This window comes from Myotis brandtii, unplaced genomic scaffold (assembly GCF_000412655.1).
Source record: "Myotis brandtii unplaced genomic scaffold, ASM41265v1 scaffold165, whole genome shotgun sequence".
Lineage (NCBI taxonomy): Eukaryota > Metazoa > Chordata > Mammalia > Chiroptera > Vespertilionidae > Myotis > Myotis brandtii.
In genome coordinates, this window is record NW_005356042.1 from 4,420,408 (window position 1) to 4,437,821 (window position 17,414).

At 56.3% G+C, this 17,414-nt stretch overlaps 1 protein-coding gene across 1 annotated transcript in view; it reads right to left on the bottom strand.

The window, feature by feature from the left end:
* The window catches only part of ZFPM1 (zinc finger protein, FOG family member 1), a gene marked incomplete at its 3' end in the record, with an annotated part of 60,621 nt that extends 54,058 nt beyond the window's left edge, over positions 1 to 6,563 (bottom strand). The window contains exon 1 of the mRNA XM_014536788.1: positions 6,506 to 6,563. The remainder of the gene's footprint in view (positions 1 to 6,505) is intronic.
* Between the last annotated feature and the right edge of the window lie 10,851 nt (positions 6,564 to 17,414).

The window sequence follows — 17,414 nt, forward strand, 5'->3', positions numbered from 1 at the left end:
CAGGTCTCAAGCAGCAAATCTACTCTGCTCGCACGGCACAGATGGGGAAACCCAGGCACCTTCCCGGTCCCGCGAGGAGCTGGAGACTCTGCAGGGCCTGAAACTGTACCTCTTGGCTCAGGATGGCCCACATCCCCATGGGGTCCAGAGCCACAGCATCCAGGAATCTGGGGTGGAAGACACCTGCCCTCAAATCCTGCAGGACAGGGCCCTTGTCCACACTGAGCCTGTTACAACTGAAAACTAGGGGCTAAAACATCAGCCTCAAATTCATACACAGAGCCCGGCTGGCACGGCTCAGTGGTTGAGCGTTGATCTATGAACCAGGAGGTCATGGTTCAATTCTCAGTCAGGGCACATGCCCGGGTTGCAGGCTCCATCCCCAGTGTGGGGCGTGCGGGAGGCAGCCAAGCAATGATTCTCATCAATGGTGTTTCTATCTCCTCTCCCTCTTCTTTCTTCTCTTAAATCAATAAAAATATATTTTAAAAAATTCATACACTGAGAGTAGAATGGAGGCTGTGGGGGTTCGTGGGGGGTGGGGGTGGGGACTTACTGTTCAATGGTGACAGTATTTGTTGGGATGATGGTAATTTTTTGGAAATAGCGCCGATGGTTGCACAACCTTGTGAATGTATTTAATGCCACTGAATTGTATACTTAAAAGAATTATAATGATAAATTTTATGTATATTTTGCTACAATAAAAAAAAATCTGTCACCTAGTGCCAAGGAGCACACAGCAGGTGCTCCATTAAATGTCTGTTCCTTTCCTCAGGGATTCAGAGACACAGATTCCTACCCAGGTGCATAGCCCCCTACAGTGATATGGGCTTCCCCACCACCATGCTGCCTCAGGCCATCTGCCGGATGTAGAGACTGAGGCTAGGGCTTGCTGGGGTCTGTCTGGTCCTGCATCCATGGACGGGATGGGGATGCTGAGGGGTCATGGAGAGTCCAGAAGGCAGGCCAGACCAGTTGACCCATCCCATGAGTGGCCCTGGGCAAAGTTCTGCTGCTGGTCACAGTTTGGCCTTGCTAGGCTCCTGATGAAGGGTCTAAGAGTTCCTTGGCATCTATCTCCAAGCCCTGCAGCCCAGGAATACCCAGTGAGACTGGATCAAGCCCCAGGCCTGCGCAAAGCAGTCCATACAGCCCCTAATGGGCTCCTCACCACCTTGGAGGGCCCCATCTGAGGCTTAGGGGTTTTGATGACTGGCCCAAGGGGACCCAGCGAATGAAGGGCTGGGATTTGCAGCCAGGCCCTGTGGCTCCAAAACCGGCAACCTTGACCCCTCTAGGGTGAATGAGGCCACGGTGATGACAGTCACCTGTGGCCTGGACATTACAGCTTTGAGCCAAACCCTCTGACTTGTCAAACATTGGCTTGCATCTGGATTCCCAGAGCCCATTGGGCCAGGACAGAGTAAGTGGAGAGGAAAAGTCTGGTACTTGAGAGGGAGGAGGAGGAAGAAGGAGAGGAGGAGGAAAGGGAGAGTCCCATGCACAGTTCCTCTATCCCAGCTCACATCCTGGGCCCCCAGGCCATGTGGCTGTCCTGGAGCCAGGGCTAGGCGGCATACCGAGGTGGTGCTGGCATTTGAACTGGGCCTTGACTGTGCTGGTCAATGCACGGCAGGGGCCTGGCACATCTCTCACCATGATATCTCATCCCCTGCTCAGAGCTTCGCCTGTGTTGTTCCCTCTGCCAGGAACATTCTTCCCCACACACCCCATCCCAATGTCTCTGCTTAAAGTCTGCTTCACTGTGGCCACCTCGCCTTTCTTGACCACCAGTCCTCCAGCTACAGGGGATCCCTCCATTGTTAGGGATTTTTTTCTTCTCTACCGCCCCACCAACCTTGGTCTCCATGAGGGCAGGGACTGAGGGAGGCCCCACCTGTGAAGGTCACCAGGGTCCCTGGTCCAGGGCCACCCCGCCCAATAGATACTCATTATAAGTTAGAGGTCAGCCTGTATGTCCCAGTTCCCAGGCAGCCAGCCCATGAAGGAGTGAGTCCCAATCTTGCCTTGGGGACAGGGGCCTTGCTGCCCACTGTGTAAGGACCCCAGCTCCTGCACTTTAGGGCTCTGTCTATGACACGTTCTCTTGCAGGCATTAACTTTTTCTTCCAGTTTCCTTTTCCCCTTGGTTTTGCTTTATTCTCCTGGGAGGGGCCAGGATAGAAATAGATTTAGAAATCAGTTGAGGGATAACTTATTGAGCACCTACTGTATGCCTGGCACTGTCCTGGGGACGACAGAGATGCTGGCAGAATGGGGACTCCTCTCGGAGAGATTTCCAGGCAGGTGTTAGGAGACCCCTCCCAAGTGAAGCTGCCCAGACTGTCCTTCCACTCTCATGCACCGAGTCCCTGTGACCCCCCCTCCCCACCCCTGGGAGGCACCATCACCCCATCTTATAGGGTAGGGGACAGAGGCCCAGAGAGGCGAGGGGCTCGGCTGAGGTCATATAGTGGCAGTCTGGTACTGGCCCGACGGCCCCCTCCTCGTTTCCTCCCCTTAGATCTCAGCCCAAACTCGTTCCCTTCTCACCTCTCTGCTATTTTCCACTTACGCATTTTTGAAAACACCCACGCCTGTGGCTGGTTTTTGGGTCACCGAGCCCTGCTGGTGCCATGGGAGCTGAGGGGGGGCGGGGGGCTCTGGCTGGGCCTACCTGGGCCCAATCTTGCTGACAACATATCCCGTGGGGTGCAAAGTGACTTTGAACACAAGAATGCCCCAAACTTGCTTGAACACTTCCTACAGACATGGTTTCCTGTCATGTAAATTTCTGAAAATGGGAAATCTGGAAGACCCCAAGTTTCTAGAGTATGCCACAGCCACAGAAAGAGTAGGGAGCCCCCAGAGAACTTCCTTCTCCTTGTGTGGATGGGGAAACTGAGGCTCGGGAGCAACAGGGCTTGCTGGAGGACACAGAAACCACCCTGGGAGGCAGAGACCAGACCCTCAGATTTACAGAGCGGGGAGCAGGTCTGGCAAACGGGTTGGAACTGTCATTCATGAAGTTGGTGCTACAGAGAGCCTGGCAGAGCCAAGTTCTAGATAAAAATCATAGCTGGAGGAGGGCAGAGAGTCGGGGGACAGCATGCACATGGTCTGGAGGTGCCAGACACAGGGAGTAGAAGGGGAGGCTGGCCAGCCTTGAGCTGTCCCCACCCTGCTTTTGAACTTGGTGTTCCCATCTGGGAGTCAGAGTTGTCAGTGCTGATCTCAGGAACACACAAATCCTGGCCCCCAATTTCAGGCCGTGGGGGTCTGCGCTCTGAGGGTCAGCAGGAGGTCATCTAAGGCCAACCTGCCCATTCCTCTGCTCATGCAAATGGATAGCCTCAGCAGCAAGGTCTGGAGAGGCCGGCCCTTCCAAAGCCTGGGAAGAGGGGATTTCCACCAGGCCCAGGCGGCCAAGGTCTGGGCTGGGACACTGGAGGTGGCCCCACCCCTCAGTGAACAGCCAATCCCTGTGTCACACTCATGCTTATTTGCATACCCTGCTTCCATTGGCTGCCAACATACAAGTTAGGACCTTGGTTCCCTGGCTGAGGGGGTGCCTGCAGGGAAGCTGTTGGGTAGGCAGGGTTGGGGGGCCAAGCTAGGGTTGCTGGGCTCAGGGGACTGAACTCTGGAGGGGCCTTGGCTGGGAGATCAGGCAAGGGGTTCTGAGTGGGGGGAGGGCTGGGTTCTGGGGGCCTAGAGCTCCGGGAATGCCAGATTCTGGGGTGCCAGGTTGAGGGACCTGGGTTCTGAGGGGCTGGGCTCTGGGGGGAAGTTGAGGGGGATTGGGCTAGGATTTGGGGGTGCTGGGCTCTGGAAGTGCCAGACCAGGAAAGGGGAGCTGTGCTGTGGAGATGATGGACTCTAGGGGATGTCAAGCTAGAGGGGGTACCGGGCTCTGGGATGCCAGGCTGGGGGCCTGGGCCCTGAGGGGCTAGACTGGGCTCTGGGGGAGACTATGTTAGGGAGCAAGTTCTGAGACTGCCAGGCTCTGGGTGACTGGCCTGCCCCAGCCCCAAGCCTGGAACACAATGGGTCGGTTGCTTGCAGCCTGGGGAAGACTTTGGTTATAGTGCAGGCTCTTCCTTTTCCTCTAAGGTTCCCTTAAATCCTCATACTCTACCTACTCCCCTACCCCCAATTAGGAACTCAGAGGGGGAAAGATACTGACCCCAGGTCACACAGCCAGGGTGTAGCAGCACAGCTAGAGCTTTGTCTCTCCTTCCCCCTACCCCCTGCCCTCCCCAAGGCTAGGTCCTTCCTTCCAGGGTAACTTCTTAATTTTAGCTGCCTTGTCTCAGGGAGGGCTATATTTGGGCTTCCTTTGCAAAATGATGATGATCATAGCTTTAAGAGAACCTGAACCCCCTAGCTTTCACCTTAGATCTAGTGGCACCACGTTCTTGGGACTGCACGAGCTGTGGGGCGGTGGGCTCCCGGGTGTGTGTGTGTATGAGTGCGTTCGTGCTTTTGTTCTTGGCATTTTGGTGGGTGAGATAAGGGAAACAACAGAACTGCTCAGAGCAGCCGGCAGATAGATAACAGAGATAGGACTCCTCCACCGCACAGGCCTATCACCCTTTTTATCACAGTTCCCTTTTCTTTTTTTCTGTCTTGTTGGGGAGGGGGAGGGTGGGACATACCCCCACACCCAGCCCCCAAGTGTAGCAACCAAGGGGTAGGGCCTCCTCCTCAGGCTCCCTCCAGCTGTGTCCAACACACACAGCATCTTGGCCCAGAGTTCTCGGCTGGAAGGGGCAGGTGTCCTGGGGTGGTTGTCAATAGCAGTGGGCACATGGGTCCTTGCAGAGTGAAGACCTTGGGTCCCTCTCATTAGCTCACTCAAGGGCTCTCCTGAGGGGGGATGACTCCCCACTTCATGGAGGAGGGCAGGGAGGCTCAGAGAGGATACAGGACAAAAGTGGGTGGGGCTGGGATTTGAATCTGGGCCTTGAGACTGGGTGCTGAGCTCCTCCCTTGAGACATCCTGCGAGGCCAGGATGGGCACAGCTGCATAGGAATGGGGAGCCCTCAGGGGAGTTGGCCACAGCAGGTGCCTGACTCTCAGCCCAAGGCCTGTAAGTATCTCCAGCCACATTTTACAGATGTAGAAACTGAGGCTCAGAACAGGGCAGTGCCTGTGAGCCACAGAGAGGAGGCAGGCTGGACCCCACACTCTCTCTGTGTTCCCTCCGGCTCTGGTAAAATGGAAGGTTCTCCAAGGAATGGACTCCCAGGCCCATAGGACAAATGTTCTAGAACCACCTGCATCACTGACAGGGCCCTGGGCCTCTGCAAACCAGAGCTATTTGCCAAAAAAGTCCGGGAAGAGTGCTGGTAGCATTGGTGGAGCATGTGTAGCAGGCAGACCCGCACAGGGTGGGGCAATGGTAGATGTATAGTTGTTTATATGGACAATAATAGTGATTAATAAATAATACAAAAATAAACTCTGGTTCCCATATTCACAACTGTAAACCTACTTTTGCCCACCCTACTGTCCATGCCCCTCAGAGAACCCCTGAGTTCCTGATGCTTAACCCATTTCTCTCCTTCTCATGCCTCAAAGGCAAGGAGGCCAGAACTGAGATCATGCCCATTGTTCTGCTGAGGAAACTAGGATCCAGAAACATTAAGTCACTTGCCCAGACCACCTGCTCAGGGGGCAGGAATCAAACCCCAGGTACCCCACTCTACACTTGTCCCCCTCACCTGTACATGCACTAATTTTACTAAAAAATAGCTGACCTCCCCTAGAACACTGAAATAAATCAAACTCCCAAAGACAGAAAGAAACCAACTTTATCATAAAAGGAGCCAATTTTCTGGGGGCAGATGTAGAGGCACCTATCATCTACTGCTCTTGGACACGGCTGTGTGGTTCAGAGCAGTAGCTCACCTTGACCAGGCCTCTAAGCCAGGGTCTTTATTGCTCCCTCCCATGCTGTGTGACCTTGGGTGAATTGTTCAACCTCTCTGAGTCTGAATCCTCCAAGGAGAAATGAGGTCAGAGATGCCCTTCTCAGGGCTGCTGGGAGTACTCTTCAGGATAACCCAGGTCAAGTCCAGGCCTGGCAAACAGCCTAGTAAAGGAAGGTATTATCTAACAATGGCCACCATTAGGATTGTTATAATTGGGGAGTCCCAGAGCCATCCACAAATGCCGCTGACTGTCCACTCAGGCTTCCTGCCTTTGGGCTCACAGAGAATCTCATTTTTGAAAGAGTTGCAGAAAGGGGGGGAAATGGCCCGTTGCCCTGTGCCTGCCGGGAGCCCCTGCAGTCCCTCTGGAGGGCTCTCTGCAGCGAGGGAGGTGGGCTCTGCCTGACCACTAGCCCAGCTGGCATGTCAAGGCTGCCAGGGCCCTGGTTTCCCCTCCCAAACAGCTGGGTGTCCCTCTGCAGGCGCCGCCCTCACCACAGCTGCCTCACCTGTCCCTCAGCAGGAGGATTAGCCACACGCCAGCCCTAATCGTTGCTAATCGCACCATCAGCGCAGGATCTCGGATCAGCTGAAGGATGCGGCTTTATCCAGACAGACTCGGAGATGGCACCTCAGTCCCATTTGGGTGCTGCTGTCACTCGTGGCAGCCGGGCAGGCCTCGAAAGGCAGGATGGCTGGGGACGAGGCAGGGAGACAAGTGGGAGGGAGCCCTTCCCTTCCCCAACTGGCAAATGGGGCGTTGCTTGGTCCCTCAACATTTATTGGGCACCTACTGTATAACCATGCCCTGCTCTAGGTGTCCAGGAGACACAGAGACCTGAACAAACAAAATTCCTGCCTTTTTGAGGACACTGCACCCTCTCCACAGCCTGTGTGCATTTGACAGATGAGGAAACTGAGGCACAGAGCTATTCCCTAAGAGTTAGAGTCCAGGCAGGCAGGTCAACTCCTGGCTCAGGCCTGGCATCGTTCAGGAGGACCTGGGACCACCCAGCCCCACTGGGAATTTTGCTTGTTCAGGTCTCTGTGTCTCCTGGACACCTAAAACAGTGTCTGGTTATACAGTGGGTGCCCAATAGTTCCCCCCAGAGGGGTTGCCCCTCAGGCCTGGGCACAATTCCCTCCAACGTGATTCCTCCTTCTGAGGGAGGCCTGCTCTGCCTTCCCAGCTGGCTCCTGGATGCTGACTTTGAACCAAAACCTGGGAGGTGCATGCTGGACGCTCTGAGGTGCACGGCCTGCCCAGGGGCCAGGAAAGGCTGGAGAGACAGCCAAGGGCTCCCCTCCAGGGCCCCCACCCTCCCCACCCTCCTCCCTACCTTCTTTTTCAAAAACATAATTTATCTGTGTATTATCAAGAAATCCAGACACTTTAATCAGTGAGCTATGAAGTCAGAATTTCCATTCTTATCTGCGGGAGGAGTGGAAATGGAGGAGATAGGCGCAGGAGCGGATCGCTGGTGGGGAATGTTAATGGGTGGAGAGGCTGGGCTATTGGCCACGGAGAGGCTGTATCTCCCCCATTATCAAGGTGGTATCTCGCCAACCATCTCAGCGCAGTAATGGGGCCAGTTCAACTTTCCGAGTTATCACAGGAGCTGAAACCTGCGCCTGCCAGAGGCCCGGACCAGGAGACAGTTCGGGGCAGACTGGGCTCCGGCTGGCAAAGCCGGGAGGGAGAGGGGGACCACTGGCCTTGCTCTGGCCCCCGAGGACCTGGGTGCCAGCTGACCCTCAAGGTCACCAGATGAGTATAGGGCTTCTTCCTCTGCTCTCTGGGAAAATGTTTGGTTTTGGTGGAGCCAGGTATGGGTATATCGAATAGGAGGGGAAACTGAGACAGGAGGCCTCAAGTTCCCAGTGGGCTGGGTTGTCCCAGGCCTTCCTGAGCTGTGCCAGGCCCATGAAGTGGAAAGCTGGACGGTGGTGTGGGGGCACAACAGGTGGGGTTGTGCTGTGAACATTCTGTCCTCCTACCCTTGAGACCTGCAGGATCCCCTGTCCCTGGCCTGGGACCTTTTTCTAGCCCCAAGCCCTGGCAGCAGAAAATATCAGTAGGATGGGGACACTCCAGTGGGCTCTGCCCAGAAAAGGGAAGGGACTCACCGAAGGTCATGTAGCCAGTGAGGAAGTGCATGGTGACCAGAGCTGGATGCTGCCTGGAACCACAGGAAGGCCTTAGTTTCTGAACTTGAACTTGGACATGGCCAGGCCCAGCAAGGAGCACAGAGCTTTACCCTGGAAAGCACCACTATGTCCATCTTCTCCCTCCCTCCCCCAGGAACTTGTTGCAGTGTTAGGTCTGACCTTCAAACTCTCTAAACCTCAGTTTCCCTTTTGTGCACTGGGCTAATCAATGAGCCTCCCTTGAAGGTTACTCGTGGAAGGCTGTGAGCTCACAGCTAAAGTCCTCGGCACAGAGTAAAGGCTTAAGAAATGCTCGGTTAATGCTTGCTGCAGTGACAAATGACCAACAAGCCTGGGGTGATCGAGAATGAACTTGGGGTTCTAGAAAAGCTGAGGGTGGATGGGGGAGGCCAGGAGAGGCCCTACGGCTGCGCATAGCTCTGCCTTGGATTTCTCTCCTTTCTTAAGGGGCTAAGTGCCTATTGCCAGAGCAGCCCAAAGACCAGCCGAGAGGCAGCCCCTCAATTCCTCCCTGGGAGCTGAGAATCCAGCAATGTCCAGGATGGACTCACCATTGCCTGCAAGGTCCTATTTCTACTGGGGGGCCCTCTGGAAGCTCTTCCCCCAAACCCTACTGCAGGAAGCAGCCAAGACCACCTGGCCCTGGGGCCCCTCCCCCTCCTACTCCCTGGGTCTGACTCGCAGGGTGGGGGCTTGATGGAGAAAAGGGAAATTGAGGCAGAAGACTGTGACGGGCAGATTGGGAAAGCTAGAGGGCTTGAAGACATCACGAGGAACCAAAAGGAAGCAGCCTGGAGCCTGGAGAGGGGAGAGGTACCCCTCTGTCCTCTTCATTTTAATTTTATAAAACAATAAAAATGACACACCAGTTCTGGCCCAGGCTATACCTTCTACGTCAAGTCTCATCTGTTTCACTGAGATGCCTAAAGAGGTCTGTTTCATTTTGTAGGGGGAAACCAAGGCTCATAGAGGCTCAATGACTTGCACAAGGCCCAGGTACTTTCAGAGCTCAGCCCGGTGTCCCCATCTTGCAGAAGTGGAGACAGGCTCAGGAAGGCAAAGTAACTGCTTCATAGCCACAGAGTCCAAGAGCCTCGACCCCAGGATTCTACCTGTCTGTGGCAGTAATACCCATGTTCAGAGATCCCCTTGTGGTCTACCCTCCTGGCCAGGAAGCAACACACCTGCCAGTTCTTGGGGGACTGGAACGTAGGCACCCGGCCTGGGAGCCGGGGCAGGGCTCACACAGACTACTCCATCCATCCCCTCTCCATATCACTTATGTGCTGTGTCACTCAGGTGCAGCCGCCCACACTCTCTGATCCTTCATTTCTTTGTGTGCAAAATAGGTTGGGAACCCTAATCTGAGTGTGTTTTGGGAGAACCACGACAGAGGATGCCTGCAAAGTGCTTAGCAGGTAGGTGATTTCAGACACTGGCTGGCTGACGGGGTCTTTGTCCCCATTCCAGCTACTGGACTGAAGGAACCAGGAGCAGCTGCGGTGGGCTCTGACCAGGCCTGGGCTCATGGAAACTGCACCCCAGCACCCCACCACCTTTTTACAGGTGGGGAAAACAAAATTCTGAGAGTCCACAGCCTTTCGGCCCAGGGAGGGCAGAATGGAGGGACAGGAGGCCAAGGGGAGGGCCTGCTTATCTGCCTTACCAGGCTCTGGCCCAAGGTCAGCTACCACATTCCTGTCTGAGCGGGGCCACTGCCTTCTCCCAAACATGGGGCCATGAGGAAGGGGAAGGAGTGGTGGGGGGGCTGGAGAGGCCTCAGGAGGATACAGAACACTGGGGGAGATGGCCTGGAGGGCTGAGCAGGCACTGCCCAGATAGACCTCTGCCCACCTCCATATCACAGACCCAGACAGGTTACAGTCTCCCAGGGCCTCAGTTTTCTCACCTGTAAAATGAGTCAACTAATGATGATAAATATAACAGCAGGTAAGATCCCTGTGCAGGAAAGGACTGAGAGGGCTTGAGTATGGGGCCGACCCAGCCCAGGGTGTGGTATAGTCAGGGCACCCTTGCCCACAAGTCCTTCCATTTTCAAAAATAAACACCCAAAGGAGAGGAAGGCAGAAGTTAGGGCCCTTGGGGTATCTGGCAAAATATCAGTAATATAGCCAGCAGCTCTCAGGGCCCCAGTGTCCACCCAGGACACAACCCCAGGTCAGCACCTTACAGTTTGCACCTGGGATTTCAGGGACCCCTCATGAAGGCCCCAGGAGGAATCTGCTCTTATTAAGCTCCTCCTTCAAAAGTAGAAACTGAGGCATGAGAGAAGCCACTTGCCCCAGGGTCACAATGAGGCCAGGACTCAAGGCTGAGCAGTGGCCAACACTACAGTGGTCTCCCACTCTGGAGGTGAGGGCTGGCCTGCAGCCCACAGCCCTTAGAGGGTGGCCCGGGCCTGGAACTCAGAGCCCTGGCTCCCTGGTGTGGAAGATGGAGGTGAGGATGGAATCCAGGGGCCCCCAAGAAAAGAGTCTCTGTCCTTAGCCCACCTGCCGGTCCCAAGGAGCAACATGTTACTCAGCAGCACAGCTTAGGTCCCTACCCAATCTGGGACCTCAGGTGTGTTCCAACGGTTGCTACTGTGCCCCAGCCGTTTTGAGCTCTCAGCATACAGAGCCCCTGGAGCAGGCACGGTGTTACACACATTCTACACATGAAAGAACAAGGGCTGAGGATGAAGGAGACACTCGCCAACATGCTCAGCCAGGAAGCTGTGTGTTGAGATGAAAGGCTGGGACCCAGGCCTCCTTCAGAACTTGACCATCTCCCTTTTTCCTTCTTGCCCCAAGTCAGGACTCAAGTCCTGAACTCTTGTGGCCTCATGTCCTCATCTGAAAACTAGGGCATTGAACTGGGATGTGCCCATTGAACCAATGGGCAAACTGAAGCAGAGAGGGAGCACCACACCGATGCTGCCTGGTACCCTGACAGCAACCACTAAGTCTGCCTTCCTGCAGAGATCCCCCACTCCTCCGGGCCCCGCTCTCCCAGGCCCACTGCTTTTCTCCTGGCCCAGGCAATGGCTGGCTGGGAACGCTTGGTAAGCCCACCTTCCTCTTTAGGCCTCTAGTTCCCACTGCATCTGTGAAATGTGCACAGGGACACAGGAGACTCACTTGGCTGGCTGGCCCTGTGGCCTTTCAACTCTGGGATGGCTTGGCCTAGGCCCATCCACAGTCCAGGTAGGGAGGCGAGGAGGGTCACTGACCACTCAACAGTACAGCCCCTCCTCTTCCCTTCTCCTCTAACAAAGAAAAGACTCCAGCCCAGAGAGGGCAAGCAATGTGCCAAGACTGCACAGCTTGGGCACTCACTTGGCAAGTCGTGGGGGAATGAGCCAGCCAGGAAGAGGGATGGCTGGTCACCAGGGGCTGGCACAGTGAGCCCTGTGGGCCATAGGGCCAGAGAGTGGGCCGGAGATCTCCCCGGGGAGGGCCCTGTAGGTGTTTTACTCTCTGGGAGTTTGGGAAAGGGATTTCTCTATCTCACATAAGCTGGAAACTACAGATTTGACCTGAATGACCACAGAGATACTGTGGAGGAGGAGGAGGAGGATGGTTCATAGCAGTTGTTTCTGATAATGTGTATTTTTCTTTGAACCTCACAGTGGTGCTCAGGGGCCAGCAATGCCATGACCCCATTTTGTAGATGGGGAAAACGGGGCTCGCATGGGGTGGGCGTTGCCCCTAGCCCCATGGCCACTAAGTGGCACAGCTGGGATCCCAGCCATGTCCATTTCATGTCATATATCCATTAGATCATTTATCTGACAGAGTTCTGGAAGGCCCTCTTTGTGGGGACAGGACGGACCCAGTCCCTGGTCTCAGGGAGTGAGTGATCAAACAGACTAATGAGGTCTCTGTGGGAAGGGTGGGGTGTGGAGGTGAGGAATGATCTGCCTGTGAGGGGCTCTGAGTGGAGACCTGAGCAGCTGCGCAAAGGCACTGAGGCTGGAAGGGAACAAAGGAAGAGAGAGAGAGAGAGAGAGAGAGAGACAGAGAGAGAGACAGAGAGATCCTCAGAGTTTCTGGTTGTGAATAGCCCTGGTGCGGGGCTCAGCCCTGATGGGAGCTGCCGCAAGTGCAGGCTCTCCTCTTCTCATAGGGCCACGTGCAGTGCAGCTTGAAGGAAGCTGCCTGTGAGAGTGGAGACCTGAGCAGCTGCGCAAAGGCACTGAGGCTGGAAGGGAACAAAGGAAGAGAGAGAGAGAGAGAGAGAGAGACAGAGAGAGAGACAGAGAGATCCTCAGAGTTTCTGGTTGTGAATAGCCCTGGTGCGGGGCTCAGCCCTGATGGGAGCTGCCGCAAGTGCAGGCTCTCCTCTTCTCATAGGGCCACGTGCAGTGCAGCTTGAAGGAAGCTGATCTCTTACCAGTGGGGCCACCTGCCCCCTCTGCCACAGCCAAGGACACTGCGGCCCACAGAGGGCCAGGAGATATGGAGGACGACTCCCTCTGCAGCTAGAATCCCCTTTCCCCAGGCCACTCCTGCCTGAATGGGGAATAGCAGACTAGGTCCAGAGAACACACATGTGGCTGTGGCCTCAGTTTCCCCCTCTGTGAAATGGGGACAGTAGCCAAGGACAGCTCCAGGAAGATCCAGCGGTATAGTGGCTGAGTGGACAGGAGCCCAGCCAGGTGCCCGAGTGTGGCTTGGCCATCCTATGTGAGGGCCCAGGCCTGGGTCTATGGGGTAGGTGATACCAATCGGCGAGGCAACAGCTGCCTCCAGGAGGAGGCCTGTCGATGGCAGATAGGCTGGCCGGGAGTATTATTCACGAGCCCGTCAAGCCCCAGGAACGTCTGGTTGGCATAGAAACAGGAGATAAGGGGTACAATTAATGGCATCGCATTCCCTCCTCCTTTCTTCCCCAACTGACCCATTTAAATTGCTGGCGGTGCTGGTGCCATGCTGGGCTCCCGGTGACCTCCGGGGAGGGGCTGGCTGGGCGGCCAGGACTCGGCCAGGCTCAGGCCCCCGGGTAGGGCTGGGTGAAGTCTCCCCGGGGACCACTCCTGCACAGGAATGTCTCGGGAAGGAGGCCATGGGAGATGCAGCAAGGGCAGGGCTGGGAAAGACCCCAGAGTGTCACTGCTCCCAGGGGCCCATTCTACAGGTGTGGAGACTGAGGCCCCGAGAAGCCCAGAGACAGGTAGAGAAGAGAGAACTTCAAGAAAGCATCGTGATGTTCAGACATGCTGGTTCAGAGTGAGGGGCCAAGCTGCCTGCATTTCAATTCTCGCTCTGTCACTTTCTTGGGTGAGAAACTTGACCTCTTTGTGCTTCAGTTTCTTTAGATATAAATGGCAATACGAATAGGACCTGCTTTAAGTTAATATGTAGTGTGGCACAGAGTAAACTCTGGATTAGCTATTATTCATGTTATTATTATTATCAAATGAGCTATGTTCCCTGAGGCCCAAGAATAAAGGAAAACCAGGAACAGTCCAGAGCCGGGTGAAGTCCCACCATCAGGAGTGAAAGGCTGAGTTCTCAAGTGCACAAGAGCCCTGTTCAAGTCCAGGTTCAGGGGCAGGCACTGTGAGCAAATCCTTCTGGGTCTCTAAATCCTCTGTCCCCTTTGCTCACGATAGCTCAATCCCCATGCCCCCAGGGTGCTGGGGAGGGGGCCAAAGCCAGCTGAAGGCTGAACTTAGGTGCCTGTCAACCTCTAGGCAGCAGGCACAGTCACACCTGTTTTTCAGAGGCTGTGGAAGGTAAGGTAACCTGCCAACGGTGGCTCACGTCAGGGGCAGCGAGGTTGCCCCAGATCCTTCTTTTCCAGCTTCTCTGCCACCATATTGGGATGATGGACATTTCAAGGTGGTCCCTGGGAGCCAGGCAGACTACAGGTGCCTCCCACACATGCAAAGAAAGTGTGCAGGGCTCTGTGCAGATAATTGCGCTTACATTCATAAAAACTCACACAGAGACCACCTCATTTCTTTTTGGGGCCTAACCCAGGCTCTCCTGGAACTGGCCCTCGCCAGAAGGCATAGCCACGGGTGGGCGTCAGGCTGCTTCGGAGAGCAGGCGGGTGACTTCGAAGCTCGGAGTAAATTAGTCATCCTGTGGCCACCAATAATTTGTTTACTCAAACTCTGAGAATGTGTGAAAAACACCATCATCTGAGATGGAGCTGGAGTAGCTGTTGGGGCTGGGACTGATGGGGGCTGTCCGGCCAGGCAAAGCCCAGCCTCTTGTGGAAGTCTCTTCCTTGGCTGACTTTGGTTTCCACCTGGTATTTGGATCCATGGCCTCCAAGGGCTTTCCCACTATAAAGGGACTCAGTGGCCCCTGGACAGCCCATCTGACCTGGGGGTGCATGCCTATTCCCATTTTTTTCAGAAAGGGAAACTGAGGCCCAGCCCCACCCTCCTGGCCTCATTCATTCTTGCCTCCTCACACAGGCCATCCCTTCCCTAGAATCTCATGACTCTCGGCCCTTTATTCCCCTCAACAGCCAGGAATCATCATCCCATTTTTCAGAGTTGGAAAGTGAGGACTGTCCCTTGTCCCTGGGGCAACCCACAGCTAGCCTCTTCCTAACCCCCATTCCAGAAAGTGTCCCTGACTACCCATCTGTTCTCTACCCCTTACCTTGTCTTGACTTTCCACACTGCTTCCAGTCTCACCCCTTCCCATTTCCCCAATGTGGTGTGACCCACTGCTTGCATACAGCAAGTGCTCAATAAAGACATTCTGAGTGAATCAAGACAGATGTACACATGTTCACAGACCTTCTCTCCTAATTTGGGGGACATGCTAAAAAAGAAACCAGCACACCGGGTCCCCCAAAACTCAGCCTGGGCAATAGAAACCACCTTGGTTGTGTGTGTGTGTGTGTGTGTTTTTAAGTAAACTCCAAGCAGGTTACGCCTCACACTTGCCAGAAACGACACCAACCCCAACGTGATTCAAGAGGAAAAACACCCTATCTCCTGCTGGAGGTGCCAACCCCACCTCTGGCTGTCTCACACCATCTAATAGAAATCAGGGGCGGGGTATCCTCCCCTGCCTTCCCCCTCCTGGCCAGCACAGTCACTTTCCTTTCATTTTGACGGACTGTACCACCCGCAGGGGGGAGAATCAACTTCTTGGCAATTAAGTGTGTTTGGGATGAAAACTCGCCCAGACAGACCAACCCTGGCGAGGACGCAGGCCCACTGCCCCTGCCCTTGCCCACGTCCAAGGCCCCCACTCGCCCAGGCGAGACACCCCCTCTCTGTTGTTGCCTTGAACCAGCGGGGCCTGGTGGCCATAGATAAGGACTCTTATCGTTCTTGGCGATCACCATCCGGCCGACCGGCCCCGGCGTTTATCGGAGCTCACATCGACCCGGGCGGGAGGAAAGCTCAGCGGGGTGGGGGAACCAGGGGTCCCGGGCCTCGCTCTGCCCAGCGCTCCCCGCCAGCGCAGCCGGGCCTATCGTGTCAGCCATCTGGCCGGCCAAGGCCGCGCTCCCGCCTCGCCCTCCCCCGCTCCCACGTTTGAAGTTAATAAATGGAAGCGCCTATCGCCGCCGCCATCGGTTACTCGCCTTATCAGCGCGGCACATCTATCTCTGCGCGGAACAAAAGGCACACAGAGGCGCGGGCAGCTGCGCCCTGGCTTTGGTGAGGGAGCGGGGGACGGCAGCCCCACGAGCTCAGCCTACCCGCGGCCTGGTTGCAGGTGAGGCCAGTGTGGCGGGCGCACAGCTGCGAGGGCCGCACGCACAGCCGCGGGCAGAGGGCAGGCAGGCGGGCGCCGCCGCTTGGTGACAATCAGCGCTCGCATCTTAACGCGCCAAGATCTGCCACGGGGAGGAGGCTCGCGGGGCCGCGGGCTGCAGGGAGAGTGCCCGGCCCCGCCTCCCAGGCCCGGCCCCCACCTCTGCCTGGGTCTAGGGAGCATCGAGGGTGGGCAGCGGGGGCTCACCCTTGTGCGAGCTGCAGTCCCCGTCCTTAAAGCGCACTGCCCGACCGACCCAGCTGGCCGGGGCGCTCGCCCCGCTCTAGGCCTTATCGGCACTGGCGATCGGTTCCCAACCTGCGATCTCCCTGCCCGCGCTATCTGCATTTCTCATCACGCTGAAACACATACACATACGCACACACGAGAACAGACTGATCAGTAGCGCACAGGGGAGGAGGGGAAAAAGAAACCAGAGAACGCACGCAGATCGGGACCTGTGGGTGGTTTTAATACTTGAGTTGACTTGATAGAAGGCGACTTTCTGAAAATAGGTCCCACTTGCACACTCAGGGAGTCGGATTACGGGAATCCGGATTCCTCCTTGCGTTCCCCCCTCCCCCGAACCTCGGGAGTAGACACTCCCCCAGGAGTTCGCATAGTCGGCTCTGGTAGCAGTGGTCAGGCGAACAGAAGTGGCAGTGCCCACTGCCTGGGGCTGGGCAGCGGGCTGGCCCCGACTACCTGACCGTCTGTCCCGCCTGGGAGATGCGACCCACGGAGGAAGTGCCGCGCCTCCGCCCTGGACGCCGCAGCTCCAAGTTATTATTGGCTTGGGGCGGGGAGCCGCGCTTCCTGTGCACTAGCTCTGTTGCTCCTCCCGCAGCCGCGTGGCCCCCCGAGAGTGCGGGGCGCTCTGACCGCTGGGGCATCGGCAGCGTGAACTCTGTGGCCACCTAGACCCCCGGGGAGTGGCCCGCAGGCCGGATGGGAGAGAAACTTGGACGCGCACAGGGGCGACCCTGGCCCAGGGGGAGCCTCTTCTTTGACTTGGAGGGATGGTGGGTGTTCCCGCAGGCGTCCGAGCGCACCTTCTGCTGCCGCTGCGGCCTTGACCGGGCCGGACCTCCAAGAGGCTGTCTCCAGGCATGGAAGGCTGGAGTTTGATACCAGGGCTACAGGACACAGGGGTCTGAGTAGCTGCACGCCCCCGCCCCACCCCCGCAAGCCACGTGGCTCTTTGGCCAGCGGGAGTGGTAGTGGGCGCCTGCGGGTCTCCGCCACTTGACCATGCATTTCCACGCGGCCTCGGGTGTCCCCTCTTCCTCCCAGGTCTCTCTTTCTCCCTCTAGATACAAAGCCTGGGAGAGTCAACCGCGCGAGATAAGATCACAATTTCAGCCCGTCCCGACAGAGCGATCTTATCAGGATGGGACTTGCAGAATGGAATATTTTAAACTTTATCTGAGCCCAGATCGGGGCCGCCTTATCGCTGCACCATCTCGGGGATGTGGGGGAGGGGTCCGCCACGAGGTGGGCGCGCCCCCAGCCACTTGGATCCCGGCTGTTTTGGCGGACACCCCTCCCGGCCGGACCCCCGGTGCCGAG